At 38.2% G+C, this 17,154-nt stretch overlaps 1 protein-coding gene across 1 annotated transcript in view; it reads left to right on the top strand.

Annotated features, from left to right (window-relative positions):
• MACROD2 (mono-ADP ribosylhydrolase 2) overlaps positions 1-17,154 on the top strand; it is a 1,333,771-nt gene that overhangs the window by 246,314 nt on the left and 1,070,303 nt on the right. The window lies entirely within an intron of this gene.

Here is a 17,154-nt window from a genome sequence, read left to right as displayed (position 1 = left end):
GACGCAAAGAGCTTGGCTTGTTTAGCCTAACCAAATGAAGGCTGAGGGGAGGTATGATTGCTCTTTATAAATACATCAAAAGTACAAGTGCCAGGGAAGAAAACAAGTTGTTTAAATTAGGTTCCAATGCTGACGCAAGAACAAATGGATAAAAACTGGCCTCAGAACAAGTTTAGGCTTGAAATTAGGTGAAGGTTTCTAACCATGAGAGGAGTGAAGTTCTGGAACATGGAGGGGATGGTATGATGAGACTGCCTATGATGGTATATAAGAGATCTGCAACTGCTAGTAGTAAATATCCCCAGTGGCTGGTGATGGGATATTAGATGGAGAGGGCTCTGAGTTACTGTAGATTATTATTTCCTGGTATCTGGCTGTTGGGTCTTGCTGAAATGCTCTGGGTCTAACTGATCACCATATTTGGGGTTGGGAAGGCATTTTCCCCTGGGTCAGATTGGCAGAGACTTGGGTTTTGGGTTTTTTTTGCCTTCTTCTGCAGTGTGGGACATGGGTCACTTGCAGGTTTAAACTAGTGCAAATGGTGGGTTCTCTGTAACTTTAAGTCTTTAAATCATGTCTTGAGGACTTCAGTAACTGAGCCAGAGGGTATGGAGCTGTTACAGGAGGGGTGGGGAAGATTCTATGGCCTGCAACATGCAGGAGGTTGGACTAGATGATCATGATGGTCCCTTCTGGCTTTAAAGTCTATGGGTCTATGATCACACCTCTTTTTTAAAAAACTCTAGTCTCCTTCCAACCTCTTTTTGTTTTATGCAGTATGAGCTGAATTCTCCGAACCTTCCAAAAGACTATGTTGCAAGTTTTGCAAGCAGTAGTGTGTTGTTTATATTATAAAACCAGAATCATTTGGATGCTCGTTCTTCTACCATCTGACATCTCTGCTTAAATTGTGTGACTGCTACAGACTGGAAAGACTGAATGGTGAGGGTTATGCATTGTCTTGTTAAGTGTCTGTCTCATTAGATAGAGGGGGCTGGACTAGATGAGCTCCTGAGGTCCCTTCCAACCCTGATATTCTATGATTTTATGACTCATTGCTCGGGTGAAAGGATAATGAAAAGATTTTTATGTTTGCAAGAATTATCTTTATAATAGCAAAATTACTTTCCTCCTAATCCAAACATGCTGGGCTCTTGTCATCATTTCCAAACAATTCACCTTCATGTTGAGACTAAGTAGAAACACTTCAACCCTGAAGGTATAGAAAAGTTAAGAAAGTTATAGAAAGTTAAGTGACTGAAAACAAAGTCTTATAATGGAAACTGTAGCATAATCTTAACTACAGCATTTGCTGCTGCTTCTAGTATAATATGACATGATTAAGCACTGCGTTTAAATTAACTTTAAAAAGAAGATGTTTAGTTTCATGCCAGCAGCACAGACAATTGGTGACTAAAAAGTTCTGTACCAGATTTTTCTATCCTTCTTTTCACAGAGGAAGAAAGATGTACATAGACTCTTTGTATTTCAGGGAGAGGAAATGTAGCACAATAGGCTGTTGAAGGGAAGCAATTCCCATAATCAGTTTTCTGTACTACTTATTACCAACTGGTCAGAACTAGATTTTAATTAAATTTTAAGGGATAAAGGACAATAGTGTGTGCTAAGGATGGAGAGTCATCTTAAACTTTGAATTTCCTGGCTTTCATTGGTTTCTGTCGCTACCTCAGTGTTATTTAAATGTAGGATTTTAGATGTGATTTCCTTTCATGGAAGGTTATAACTGTATTTTGTTTTTGGAGTCATTCAAATAGTTCCTTTTTGGTTTATTGAATAAATATTTGTTCTCTAATAGACCACAAGGACATTGGCTCTGGTAAATCCCCATTGAGTGCCATGATCAGTAGACCTTCAGAATGGTAATCAGGCATATGTTATTGCTGGTTTCTGAATGTTTTAAATTAAATCTTTGATATGTATTTAATTTTAAGAGTACATCACTGAGTACCTACAGATTTTATTTTAATAACTGAGTGGTTCATAGCTGTAGAGATTTGTATAAGATTCATCTTCATAGATCATACATCTGAAGGCCAAGACCATTATGATCTCTCTAGTCTGACCTTGTATATAATGTAGTTCAAAGAACTGCCTCCCATAATTTCCTTGAGTCCACAATTTATTTGTCCTGTAGCATATCTTTTAGAAAGATGAAGTGATGGAGATTTTTCCACATCCTTAGGAAAGGTGTTCCAATAGTTAATTATTCTCACTGTTACAAATGTGTCCTTTATTTCTAGTCTGACTTTGTCTAGCTTCTGTTTCTGACCATTTACTCGATATCAGATTTCTGCTAGATTAAAGAACTGTTTACTGTCAGAACTCTTAGAATGTAGCTACTGGTAGACTGTGATCAAATCACCTCTTAATAGTCTCTTGGATAAAATAAATTGTGGTTCTTAAGTCTCTCACTATAAGGCACTAGATCTCAAATCCTTGTTGGTCTCTTCTGAATTCATTCTAATCTACCAACATTCTTTTTGAAGTGTGGACACCAGAGCTGGACACTGTTCTAGTAATGTCTCACTTGTGTATTCAGAGGTAATACTAACACCCACTTCCTATTTGGAATTCCGTATACTGTACATCCAAGGAACATATTCGTCTTAGTTACAGCATCTAATGGAGAGTTCATGTTCAGCTCATGTATCCTAACCCCAAAGTCCTTTTCAGGGTAACTACTTTCCAGGGTACAATCCCCATTTTATACATGCAAACTATGTTCTTTGTTCTTAGATTTAATGATCTTGTATTTGGCTCTGTTAAAACTGTTGTTGTTGAAGTGAACCTACCTTAACAAGCGAGCCAGTTGTTTTGTATAAGTGATCTGACTACACCATTGCTTACCATTCCACCCATTTTTGTATAATGTGCAAATGTTACCCTCAAGGATATTATACTTTCTTCCTGATCACTGATGAAGGGACTGAACAGCAGTGGTCTGAGAACAGATACGTGCAGAACCCCACTAGAAACACTCCTGTTGAATGTCACTTTTTGAGATCTATTAGTTAGCCAGTTTTTAATCAGTTTAATATGGGCTACATTTATTTTTGTATAGTGCTATTTTGTATCAGAATGTCACATGGGACTAAGTCATATTCATTACAGAAGTCTATTATGTTAACAGTTAACTTTGGATTTTTTTTTATGAAAAAAGAGAAAACTAAAGTTGTTTTAATTATTTATGATGTCCCTTTAGAAGCCCACTCTCATACCTAACCCATTTACTTTTGTGCCAGCAGTGTCCTTGTTGCTTCCCCTGCAGTAGGAATGACACTTGTTAGTTATGTATGCTGCCACGGGAACCAGAAATGTTATTTTTAGAATTACCCAAAAAGTAATCTCTTCCTTTAGAGAATGGTATACTAGATAAACAAAACTCCATTAAAACATCTTGACATCTTTAGAATTTAAAGAACTTTCCGTACCCACTAATAATTTGGGGCCTAACTACCACTGGATGGTACCTTGAAAGTTAAAATTGAAACCTTTTTTATTTTTTAATTTGAAAAATATTTGTCTCTAGACTTTGAGACTAAGACTTCGTATGATTAATTGTAATGCAGACCAAGTTATTATTGGCTAAATTATGAACCATTTGAAAATAGAGACTTCTGCTGGCACATCTTTAAAGTGCACATTGCTTACACAATTATGCATAGTGAAGCAAGTAACACTAATTTTCCTAATTATTAAGGTTGTAAATAATTGGAATAAGAATTGATATAGCATTTTGTTAGGGCATGTTCCTGTATCTTTTTTTTCCTTTATTCAAAAGTATATGCTGCTCTTCTACAGACTATTCCAAATAAATATATAAACTGTATTCATTACTGCACAACTTGATGAAGTCTCTAAAAGGGAAGGATAGGGAACAGTAGACAGTTTTATAAAATGCAGTCCCAGAAATATATTTACACATTCTTCCTAAATATACCTCCAAAAAACCTTTAACTGAGAGTAGAAATGATGATTTTGTGAAAATAGGACTTTAGGGTTAAATGTTGAGACATGAAATTGAATGTAACCAGATATTCGTTGCTTTTTAAAATGTGCATATACAGTAAATAGATGGTGGGAAGTTTGTTTGTTAAATAGTTCTTGAATATTTAACATATCATTCTACACATATTGCTTAACTCTTCAGAGATTTGTTTTGTACTTCTTAAACACCAAAAAGCTCAATAAAGTATGTTTAATTTTAACAAATGAAAAATTATTTCAGCTAGTCTTACTTATCATATAACAATAAAGCATTAGTGCAATTGATCTGCTGACCTTAATTCCCTGGAAACTGTCACATTTCTTCTTTATTCCTTTGTCCAACCTAACAATGTGACCCAAAATACTACAGAGCTTTAAAGTTTCTCAGCATTGTAAGGTCAAGCTTTGGTCACCATAGTTACAGTTTAGATCTGTGGGTCAAGGGTCAAATAGATTAATGATGTCAGACACATCTTTAAATGGTTCTAACACTACTTCACCATGCGGTAAGCAGCTGAGCATATTTGATATGACAAAGGCCTTCTTAAGTCTTGCTAATAGGAGGATCTTTGGAGATATCTGCTAGAAAGGTCTTTTCTGTTGTGCAAGAATGTTCAATATTGAGCAATGGTGGGCATCAGCAGTGGGCCGTTTCAATTCAAACTGTCTGAAGTAGATTGCAAAGACTGGCTAAATGGCTTACACTACCACTGCTCCTTTCTTTCTGTTTATCTGATTCCTTTGTCCAGTATTCATTCCATTTGGCTAAAAGCCACTAAAAGGGCAGAAAACAGAAAGCTGGAGGAATATATTTAAGTACTTGATAAAATACTTGCCCTTCCATAGCCATAGTATGACATCAAAGCAAGAAATAACGAGGTTTAGATTGCTTTTTTGTAACTTTAAGAACCTTTTATCCATATATGTAGTGCTCAGAATATATTTACAAACGTACTCGGGTTCTTTGTCTAGGTATTTTCATAAGAAAAATGGGAATACAATTCCCTTCATGGATAGCAATTTAAAAAAAAACCTAATTAGATTAAATTACATATAGAAATGTACCTACACACACCTGTGTTGAAAATACTTCATTTTGTTTCAGTGGGTTAAAATGTCCACACAAATGAGGAGCTGAAAATTATATTAGAGCTTCATTTATGCTTTTTTTTTAAAAAATAGGTACCTTACCGTAACTACAAGATAAATATTGTGTGGCTGATCATAGTACACGTGGATTCTGCAGCAAGCTAAACATTTCATGGCTGTGAAGATTAAATGGAAAATCTGTTGAAACATGTTTTCAATTAGCAAAATATGTAAATAAATAACAGTTGGTATGAAATATTTGAGTAAACCTGTTTTTGACTCCATTCACCTGATCCTGTCACAGAAGCATATCAGCAATGCATTGTTTCAGCTGAGAGGGAGAGAACTGAGCGCTTTGGAAGATGGAAGGTGTTCAATATAGAATTAATACTATTGAAGGGTGGGGGTGGAGGGTGTCAGGATTTTTTGCAAGTGCAGTTTGTGATGGTAGCGGTAAGGGAAGTATAGGTTGTCTGCAGAGGGAGGTTCTGTTGCCTGTGATCTTTTTTTTTCACATGACATGTAAGTGGGTGACAGAATTCTGTGTCATGCCCCTTTCAAATCAATGAAAATTGTTGCAATGTAGAAATTTGGAAACAAGTTAGTTAGCAATAAAACTTAAATGTTGAACTGTTTGGCAGTGCTTAGAAACATTGGTTCTGCAAACAAATACAGTATTACTCTGAGTCATGTTTATGGGCTAGGAAATCGATATTTAACTATATTAAAGAAAAAAATCCCAAACATTAACATGCTGCACCTGCCTTAACAGTATGTACAGAGAGTTCCCAAAACAAAATATATCTATTTTATCTCTCTCTAGTATTTATAAGGTACTATTATTTTGATTCTGATACATCATAAGGTTAAATCAAAATGTTGAGATTTCCTTAACATGATATCAAGGGAAAAGGTAGTTATGCAGTTGGATTTAGATACTGGTTGTCATTTTGGCTTTTTGAATGTTTCTGTTATAGCTCTTAGAGGGAAGAAGGGAGCCTCTACTTTCTCATCCCTTCCTCTTCTGCACAGCAGGATGCATTACAGCTTGTTTCTTTACAGCTGTGTGAATAATTTGGCCTACAGTAAAGTTTCCTCCTATCCAAGGAATGTTAATATAGTACTTAACAACTGCCTCACCCGCCACCCCCAACCTTCTAGCCTTTTTACCCATATTGCTTCAGTCTTCTCTGTGAAAATCCTCTGTTATAGTGGGCATTTTTTCAGCTTTAGGAGTTAGTGAGTTTCAATCCTCCATTGTACGCATGCATTCTTGCGATTTTACCAGAGTTAGTGACTCTCATACATGAACTGGGTTCGTGTGAGAGAAATTGAATTTCATTTGAGCCAAGAGTTACAGCAAAGGCCCCCAGGTCTGTCCATCTCAACAAAATAACAAACGTGGTTCTTTAAAACTGAGTAAAGTCTGACTACCAAGTAAAAAAAGTAAACTGGCATATAAAGCAGTGATACCCAGATGAATACTGTATCTGAGCATGTGGTATAAAAACAGAAAGAAAGAATCACGAAAAAGTTCAGGCACATTCAGTAGTTGCCAGCATAAAAAAGAAAAGCAGATGCATCCAACACGAAAAGTTGCTTAGGCACTATATACTACTTCCTGTGCTATACTGCTGGCACAGCTGGCATTTGTACTTCTGCCATCCCAAAAGAGTGAGAGTTTTTTCTTCACAATATCACTCCTTCAATGTAAATATCTTAGGTGGCAACAAACTGTTTCTCTTGTTTCCCTACAAATGTACACAAATTTCAGTATCCAGCTAACTACAGAACACCAAAATGAAATACTTCTTCTCACAGCAAGTACTCAGCCTGTAGGATCTGTTTCCACAGGAGGGCCTCGACATAAATGCCGTAAGTGGAGTTTAAATAGGACATGATAATGTTATGATCAAAAATAACACTTAATACTCCTATAACACTTTGTGTTTATGAAGCACTCTTAATTGTAAACATTAACTAATTCTCATGATGTGCCTTTGAGATGGGTAATACAAATGCTCTCTGTTTTATGGTTGGGAAACTGAAACCCTGGAACTTTAAATTGCATGAAAGATTGTAGCAGAGCTGGAATTGAAATCCAAGAACTCTTGGCTTCTAGACTCATACTGAATCCATTAGATTAGATGATCTTTAATAACATTTGTAGTTATGCCTAGTAAGACCCAGGGCTGGCTCCAGGCACCAGCATTCCAAGCAGGTGCTTGGGGTGGCAATCTGCAAGGGGCGGCAGTCCGTGTGCTGTTAGGCCGTTTCCGCGACGGCGGCAATTCTGCGGCAGCCTCGTTCTTCAGCTGCCTGCAGCAGCAAATCGGTGGCAACTTCTATCTTCAGCTGCTTGCGGTGGTGGCGATTCGGCATGCTGCTTGGGGTGGCAAAAACAGAAGAGCTGGCCCTGCTAAGACCAATCAGATTTCACACTTAGGGAACTCTTTGATCACTGGAAGAGTCGCGAAAGACTTTGTTCCTATATGTATAAATGGTTACAGGCAGTAAGGAGTTACATATTGCTCTGAATCACCAGATTAAGTATCCTCAGATACATCAGGTGAGGTATTTCCAGTAGAGACAGGGAAGTGTTAGTTCCATTATATAAGGCATTGGTGAGACCTCATCTGGAATACTGTGTGCAGTTCTTGTCTCCCATGTTTAAGAAAGATGAATTCAAACTGGAACAGGTGCAGAGAAGGGCTACTAGGATGATCCAAGTACTGGAGAGGAGACTCAAAGATCTTGTCTTGTATAGCCCAACCAAAAGAAGGCTGAGGGGAGATATGATTGCTCTCTATAAATACATCAGAGGGATAAATACCAGGGAGGGAGAGGAGTTATTTAATTTAAGCACCAATGTGGACACACAAATATAAACTGGCCATCAACCAGTTTAGTCTTGAAATTAAGCAAAGGTTTCTAACCATCAGAGGAGTGAAGTTCGAGAGCAGTCTTCCAAGGGGAGCAGTGGGGGGCAAAAAATCTAACTGGCTTCAAGACTGAGCTTGATAAATTTATGTAGGGGATCGTATGATGGGACTGCCTACAATGACATGTGGCCCATTGGCAACTACCAGTAGCAAAAATCTCCAACGGCTGGAGATGGGACACTAGATGGGGAGGGCCCTGGGTTACTACAAAGAATTATTTTGAGGTATCTGCCTGGTGGGTTTTGCTCACATGCTCAGGGTCTAGCTGACTGCCATATTTGGGGTCAGGAAGGAATTTTCCCCCAGGTCGGATTGGCAGAGACTCTGGGTTTTTTCGCCATCCTCTGCAGCATCACTGGAAGGTTTAAACTAGTATAAATGGTGAATTCTCTGTAACTTGAGGTCTATAAACCATGATTTGAGGACTTCAGTAACGCAGTCACAGGTTGTGGGACTGTTACAGGAGTGGGTGGATGAGGTTTTGTGGCCTGCAATGTGCAGAAGGTCGGACTAGATGATCACGAAAGTTGCTTCTGAGCTTAAAGTCTATGAATCTGTGAGAATCTGTTGGGAGCATGGATACCAAGGTTAGACGAAGAAATTGTAGCTGATCAGATCTGGCAAATCTGAAAAGGAAAGAAAAATGCATTATGGTGAATGCTGGTTGCAAATCTCTATAGTAGAAGACACATAAAAGTTAAGCTTATAACCTCTTTTTGTTTCTCATAATTAATGCTGTATGTTTGTCAAGGTCATGGTTTCAGTGTCAAAAAATTGTGACTTTCAGAATATTCTAATACCAGATAGTGGTCTTTGTCACTCTAGCCAGACTCTCGGCCTTTATACCAATTTGACTCCACATGAATCCAGCATAGTGGGGGATGGCTGAGTAACCTATATGTTTGAGTTTTTAAACTCAATAGTTTGGGAAAAGATGAACACCTTTAATGAAAAGATGATATACTAGCAATTGTTTTTAAAATTGTTAAATATATTTGATATGTTTTTAGTGTTTGGCTATCTTTTGCTATATTTTAAAACTATTATTGACTTATTTAACACTTCCAATGGTAAATGATCATTATTAACTTAGTATGAAAATCGCAAACAAACCGTTTGTTTAATTAGAGCTGAGATTGCTTAAGAGCCATATCATTCTACTGAAATCACTAAAAGTAAGGAAATCTTGTTAAGTTAGGTTAATGAGGTTGCTTAAGGCAACTTTAATTCATGTGCCTTGACGTACACACAAGCGTCACTATAACCACACACACACACAGATGATTTCTTCAGTTCTACAAGAATTTACCCTCACTTCCAGCACAACCACACTGCAAACACAAAATTCTTGACAGTCAAACTCAGATGCACAATTTTAACTCCATCTGGTTGACTTTGGGAGGACCATGCCTGTGTTGGGCTAGGATTAGAGGAGCCTAACATCTGTGCAATCCCTGGATGCTGGTGTCTCAGAGTTGAGACAGCAGTGCCAGGAAGAGTTCCTCTGCATCTGATAGCTTGATGCATAGTCTCATCATTCTCCTTGTCTCCTTCCTACCACCTTACACTAAGCCTTCTTCCCTTCTCCTTGGACATCTCTGCTGCCCCCCTGCGGTCCACCTCCCCAGAAGCCTCTGTTTCTCTCGCTGCCCTTCATCATCTCACCCCAGGAAATAATTGGTCTGTGTGTGTATGAAATTTGGTGTTTGTAGTTTTTTTTTTATAGGGAAAAGCAAACGACGAAAAACCGCAGGACAGTGTTTGAGAAAGAGAGAACTAAGAATGTTTCCTCTTTCAAAGTTACTAAATGCGTTAGGAAAATAATATTCAATTCAAATATCCTAACAAGATTTATTTTGTTTCATGGAATTTGAAGATGAAATGTGATCAGTCAAGTGTGAGATTAAGGATGTCAGTGTAGCTTTAAACTGAAATCTCAGTGCATCTTTAAGTATGGCATTACTATCAATATTTCCATAATATTGTTTACCGTTATTTTTCTCTTTTTAACAAAAATGATGACTTTCATTTGTTGCATGGCAAAAAGCTATGATTTCCCCTATATTTTACGTGACCAGCAACTAGTTTTGCTCATAACTATATAAACCTTTCACCTTTGGGAATGAACATTTGCACGCTAAGTCTGTGCCCAAAGGTGAATTTGGAAAGTTAGATGGGAAAATCATTCTGTTTGTCTGAGTACGCAGCACAATACAACTGGGTTGACATTGGGTTTTTATTTATACTTTTTCCTTTAGCAGTTACATACAACATTTTTTTAATTCAGTGACAGTTGCTTGAATCAAAAAAAAAATTGTCTCCACCTTCTAGAGGAAAGAAGCATGATTTACATGATGTGGGAACTTGTAATATTCAAATATATACTGACAAGCCTAAATTCTCCCTCAGCTGATTTTTAAACATGAAGTTTATAAAAAAAATGTCACGACTGATCTGATTGTCTGCCACAAGAAATAGTCTGGCAGAGTGGATGTAATTTGTGTACAAAAATGAGACAAGTGCTTCAGGGTAGAAAGCACTACAGTTTTTATAACAGTAAGCCACAAACCCAAATGCAGACTATTTGTTTACTTCAGCCTTGGGTGGTTTTTTATAAAGGCCAAAACCCTGAACTGCTGTATTAATTAGACTGTAGATTGTTGTGCGTCAACTTTTAGGTAACATATTTAACTTAATTCCAATTTCAGAGCTTCTGTTTTTTAAGTATCTGAAACTCCTTTTTCCCCAAGAGTCACATTTAAAATATCCTGGGATCCTATTAGTAGCCATATAACCTATTTGCAGAATATATATATGGAATATATATGGAATGTAGATAATAGGATGGAAGAAAAACAAAAGGGTGCTTTATCTAATCCGACCTTTCTGCTCATATGAAGAGTGTCAAAAAGAAATCAGAAATTGTAAAACTAGGACTGGAAGAGTTTTAGAAGTTGTGAATTTGGTGCAGCGTTATGACATAACATTTTCATTATAAATTTTTTAAACTGTAAGCTAACAGTATGAAATATCATTTTGTGCAATCAGTACAGAAAAAAATGTTTTGATGTAGAGGCAAAAGAGTCACTAAATTGACTTTTTTCCTAGATAGAAACTAAGATATATAATTGTTTTAAAGAAAGCTTGAAGTGTAAAATGGATAAGCACAACTTAATTTAGTAGTTCATGTATATCATTGCAGATGATATACTGAATTGTTCTGATTGTACCCCATCACATATCAGGTTCGCTCTTTCATTGCTGTTTATATCAACTTCTATTAATTTATGATGTTTTGACTGAAAGTTTAAAATGGGTCATGAAAATTCCTTTTATCATTTCTTGATTCTAAAATAAGTGTCAACATTAGTCTATTCTGTTTCAGTAATGGATTAGTTTTAATCCACAGTAATGTAACACTTAAAATCTATATGTCAAAGATACAATTTTTACTTTGAGAATGTGCTTATACATGAAAGTATATGTTAAAGTTTTTAATTTTATATTTCATTTGCTGATTTTAATAGACTTGTAACAGAGCATAGGGTAGATAGCCATTTATTCATTGAACTCAACAATTATATTACATGTGTTTTTGCTTTTGTTATGTTAGATAAATTTGTTCCACTTTAAAATAAATATATGCAAGTACCATAATAAATCTGTAAATTTAATAAGGTGCGAAAACGTGCTTCTTCCATGTACACGTTAACATTAAGAATTTGAAGACCATATGCCATTCTTTAAAATTAACCGTGATTAAAATAATCTAATGGGCTGAGAATGTAATATGCCTATATATGTTAAGCCCTGCTGAGTAATGCATATGGAAACTTCTCATAAAGCTTGGCTGATAACGTTTTCATCCTTTGAAAGGTTATCACCGAAAGTATCTGACATGACTCTGATTTCCAATAACAGTGTGTAATTATGAAGGTCTGTTTAGTCACCAACATATGTAAATCACTGGTATGTTGATAGAAAAATAGAACTTTGTGTTTGGTAGTTCTGTGTGTAAATCCTGAATCCATCACTGGATGCCAAACCCTACTAGGAATTTTCTTTTCATCTGGTTTTAAGCTATATTTATGATTTGCTGAGTTCAGAGCTACAGTATTCAAGCTAGTTAGAGGTGGCAGACTTCAAAGGATGTAGGGAAGGGAAGGGGAAGACATTTATTTAATGTCAAAAGACAGACATACACTTCTAATTTTTATAATAAGGAAGACTAAGATATACAGCAACAAAAGGTGAATAAACTGTTGTAAATTTGCAGTGAGCTGTTAAAGAGTGATTACCTTCCATTCTAGAAGCAAAATGAGTTAATGAGAGTTAAGGGGAATAAAAAGGGATTTTTTGAAGCATGCAAGAAAGTAATAGAGAAAGTAAGCCCATAATTAAACAAACATAGGGATGCCAAATCAACAATGATTAATACACAGCTGCACTACTTAATTGTTCTTTAATACTTAGCACTTACATAGTACTTAAAAAAACCCCTCCGCCAATAAAACCCTGCCTCTCACAATACCTTAGTTATTTAGGTGGATTTTATCCTCATTTTACAGGTGGAGAAATTGAGATGCATGAGACTGGGATTTGCCCAGGGCTAAGGAAGTCAGTAGTAGAGCCAGGATTGTAATTTAATTTAATCAGTATTTATTGAAAATAGTAAAGGAGGGTACGGACAATGAGAACATAATGAAGACCATGTCAGTATAGCTACTGAAGATTTTCTAGCAGAGAAAAATGGAATCTATGGAAATCAACAGGTCTGGGTGATAAGCATCACAGAGTTCCTAAGGAATTGTCTGGCTATACCGAAAGAAGGACAGGAGACGTTTGGCATGGGTTTAATCAGGCTGCAACTTTATTATTAGATGTCTGGGACTACCCGGCAGATACAAGTGTACCGTACAGGTAACCCCATGTTTATTCTGTAATTACCTGGGGGCTTCCACCAGCTCCTCTTCCTTTTTCCATCCAGGTCTCTCCAGCAAAACCATGGATGTGACCTCATCATCCTCCCCTGCATAGGAGGGTTAAGGTGGGCCATAAGAATGGGGGTTTGGTTCCCTGCCATATCAATCATAGGAGTCCCCAACCACCCCACATTTGTTTCTTTAATGAACACCTCTTTTTAAATCCTTTTCCAAACCATTTATCCGGTCGCTGTATACCTTTCCTGAGGAGTACCTGCACTGGACATCTGCCACAAGGAGGCACCAACAATTAGCTTGGCTACCTCCCCCTCCAGACCTGGTCGGGTTCCCAGACATCCCTTACTGCCCCTTTTTTATGTCGGCCAAAACAAATGGGCTCCAAAGCTTTACAGAGGAACCCCATCCTTCATGAATAATTTGGTGCCTCAGGATGCCCAAATCGCTGAGCCTTTTATGACCCCAAGGGATTTGGCCACCCCTTTGTTAGCATCTGTCATGCCTTGTCCTCCCAGCCAGACTCTGTGTGAATGCATGTCTGACAACACAGATCTGCATCAAGTTCCTCCTTGTTCTGGACTGTAACTGAACCCCTTTACACATTCCCAATAGAGTTTTTCAAGGTTTGCCACCTCATGCCGGTGACTGCTGATGGGCCCCTAGGACACACAGCAGTGGTATCAGCTGGTCCATTAACATGGTTCTCCTTGCATGCCAATGCAGACTCACCCTGTCACCAGACCCTGGTTGCCAGCCCTCAGGGCCACTAGAATGTCCACCTATGTGTGTAAGAAAAATAACCTGTGCCCACAGATCCACACCACTGATTCCATGGCCAGTGTTCCAACATCTGGAAAGAAATCACAACACATTAATGTTGACTTACCACCCCAGGTTGCGCACACACATATTGTGTGCTTCCAAATGCCAGCGCCCAATGGTCAGAATTGCCTCTGCCCCTGTGCCCAGCTTTACCACTGCTGTTGTGGCCCCTGATTGCAAATGAGTGAGAACCAAATTCCACGGTGGCAGAACCAAGCGCACAGCCTTTCCGGAAGATAGCAGATGCTCCCCAGGCTCCTTGATCAGTCGTCGACCATCGCAAGTTTAATATCGCTGATTGCCCCTGCCAGTGTTCATCACACAGTTCCAAGCCCCTGCAATCACACACACACATGTACGTGCACACACACAGAGAACCCTGCCCCTACAGAAGCCAGGCATTAGCTCGCTCATCTCGAAAGCACCAAATTGCTTTTAGGAATGCTGCTCTGAGCAAGGTCACTTAGATTCTTGAGAATGTTAACTGTGATGCGCCTGCACGACTGCTGCATAGGGCCATTGCAATACAACCACCCTGCCAGACACCTTTGAGTTAAAACTGCTGTGTGGATATGGATAACCATGTAGCCATTGAAAATTTCACAGCCAGGAGGCGATTCCAAGATTGCTGAGGGTGTCAGTTGACAGATTGCCCATGACGCCATGTACTGCAGCACCTGCTGCTCTGTAATGGGCCATTCGGTGACCAGCCTTCCCGCTCTTGTAATTGCATGAATTTGTTAAAACTTGTCTCCCAGCTCTGCCATGTGAATGGAGGCAGTGGATTTCCATGCTACATTGTTAACCGTCCTACCCCCGGTTCCATGTAACTAGCGGCATTCGCTTAGGTTCTTGGCTGGCTCCTGGTGCCAGCTTCTGAAACCTATTATGTAAAAGTGAGGTAAGGCATCTGCTAAGCCAGTATAAACCCAGGAAAGGTAATAAAGTAATGGATATTATCCTGGAGCCTATTTATGGACCAAGCCCCAGGAGGAAAACCTGCATGTTATGTACAGGCCATTGTGTGAAGGGCCCTGCTACCCTGTTTCTTTTTTTAAAACCACATTGCCCAGCCATGCCCCGACTTATAATGTGTTTGTTTGACAGCAGCTCACATACCCCATTCACGCCCATGGTGTCTGGTGTTTTTGTTTGACAATGTATTGTTTATAGTCCCCATAAACAGAATCCTAAAGCCACGGTAATCTGCCCCCATCTGCTTTGTTAAGGTATTTCCAGATAAGCACCCTTAACATCTCCAGCTGAACTGGAAATGGTGAAGACCCCATTAAATAAACTTCTTGCCACAAAAACACGAAGACGAATGATCCATGTGTCCTTCCAGGCAGCTGGATCCTCTAGTCTATATGTCTCTGTCCATCAGGTCTAGGAGGCCAATGTGTGCAACCACTGCTGAACTAGACTTGTGAGTGGTGGCCCCATCCATTTGAAAACTCATGAAGGATACACAGGGAAAGAGGGGGCCTGATGCTGATGGACACGATGCAAGATAAGATGCATGGCAAATGCAGTCCTCGTTGGGACAGAAGCCCCTATTCCTAACCCCATTAGTTTTTAGTACACTTTAATTGATTTAGGTTGAAGTTAAAGGGGCACGAGAACGATAGGCTTAAGTTAAGAACTAAAACTATGACTAACATCAGTTATTTTTTAGTATTGTGGTAGAGGAAAAACATTGGAGCAAAAGATAATTAAAAAATAGCAAATAGAAATCTTTCTTAACTGGAGCCTATAAAAATGACTTTGGAGAACAGTTACCCCTTCACCATTGTTTTGCTGTTACAAAGACATTAGAGATAAATCACTTTTAATCCTATATTTACTTTGAAGCCAGCTAACGCACAGAGCTATGTTTTTTCATTAGTGGTATTATTGGTTCTCTGTGCTAAAATACTGACCAAGATCCTTTAGTCAGAACAGATGTGTTTGCCAAGTGAAAGCTGAAAAAAATCAGCTCTCTAAACAAAACATGACAGTTAAAGTTCCTTTTTGCACCAAAGTAAACATTGGTGAAGCAGATTGTAGAGAAATTAAAAAGTAAAGCAGAGTAGGTGTTCCTTAGATTAATTTCCCCCTTTACATTTCCTTGCATTTCACAACTTTTCATCCCTTAATTAGAAGTGCAGTCATTTGTATATACTGAAGGATAGAAATCTAATACATTGGACTTACTTTCTCTTACTAAAATGGACTTGATATTTTAAAAAATACTCATTTTTTAAATCAGTGTTCTGACACAACATTCCTTAACTAGCATGTGCTGACATTGGAAAAAATCCCATTTAAAAAAAGGAACAGCTTCTCCAGTCCAAGGCTGTGTTTAGAAGGGTCTTTTAGGAAGTCCAAGGAGCAGGACTACCAGGCATGTTTGACCTCATTCCCATCACTGTGCACACAGCTAGCTACCTACTGCCTTCTCAGTTTCAGCTTTGCCATGGTAATTGAAGGGTTGCTTTTTATCAGTACTAGGAATACTATGCTAGATGGCGATTTGATTTTTTTTAACCAAGATTTTTTTTTTAACCAAGTGCTCTTTAAAGAGAATTGTGTGTTCCTTTTTGGATTGGCTATGAGATAAACAGAACATCACCTTTATATTGCTAATTCAAAACAGCTACCATCTGATAGCTGTTTAGCGATTTATGTGAAATGAATTCATGGTCTGGTTGGTGCTTATGGGAGAGAGATTGCCATTATACTAAATCACAAACCATAGCTGGTGCTAATGAGCACCCATTTGGGTAACTTGGTATAGAAGCTGAGGATCAAATGCATAAGGAAACTGCACTGTTGTCTCATTGCTAGACAGGATCCCTCCTGGTCATATTTGAGGCACACTGGTGAGATGAATATAGCTGAACTGCGCAATAACAGGAATCATAATGTAATTAAATTTAACATCCTTGTAAGGGGAAAATACCAAAGAAACCCAACACTGTAGCATTTAACTTCAAATAGAAGAACTACATAAAAAGTGAGGACGCTAGCTAAATGGACGCTAGCTAATAGCTAAATTAAAAGGAACAGTCACAAGAGTGAAATGCCTGCAAGCAGCATGGAAACATTTTAAAAACACTGTGATAGAGGCTCAAACTCTATTCCCCAAATAAAAACCAAACAAACAGTAAGATGCCACCATGGCTAAACAACAGAGTAAAAGAGGCAGTTACAGACCAAGACATCTTTTAAAAATTGGATGTCAAATCCTACTCAGGAAAATAGAAAGGAACAGAAACTCTGGGAAATAAAGTGTAAAAGTATAATTGGGTGGCCAAAAAAGAATCTGAAGAGCAACAAGCAAAAGACACTAACAGTAATTTTTTAAGTGCATC

Source organism: Eretmochelys imbricata, chromosome 3 (assembly GCF_965152235.1).
Source record: "Eretmochelys imbricata isolate rEreImb1 chromosome 3, rEreImb1.hap1, whole genome shotgun sequence".
Taxonomy (NCBI): Eukaryota; Metazoa; Chordata; order Testudines; family Cheloniidae; genus Eretmochelys; species Eretmochelys imbricata.
This window is presented reverse-complemented; position numbering and strand designations above follow the sequence as displayed.